This window comes from Cariama cristata, unplaced genomic scaffold, assembly GCF_000690535.1.
Source record: "Cariama cristata isolate BGI_N322 unplaced genomic scaffold, ASM69053v1 scaffold26726, whole genome shotgun sequence".
NCBI lineage: Eukaryota > Metazoa > Chordata > Aves > Cariamiformes > Cariamidae > Cariama > Cariama cristata.
In genome coordinates this window covers 24,785-25,015 of record NW_009620845.1, presented here as the reverse complement: position 1 = coordinate 25,015, position 231 = coordinate 24,785, and positions in this window count along the sequence as shown.

The window sequence follows — 231 nt, the reverse complement described above, 5'->3', positions numbered from 1 at the left end:
CAGCCGGAGGAACACATGCCAGGAAACCCAAAAAGGGAGCTGGGAGAGGAAAAAAAGCAATCAGGCCTCTCTTGCGAGATGGGAAGGCAGCGTAGCTGTAACATAGGGACCCCAACCCTTCCCCTCAGCTATCAAAGCTTCAGTGTGCAACATCGCCGGGGCGCAGGGTGGGAGCGGGCAAGGACACGGCGCTGCCGCTCCCACCGACACGGCCGGGGGCTTCAGGGGGTG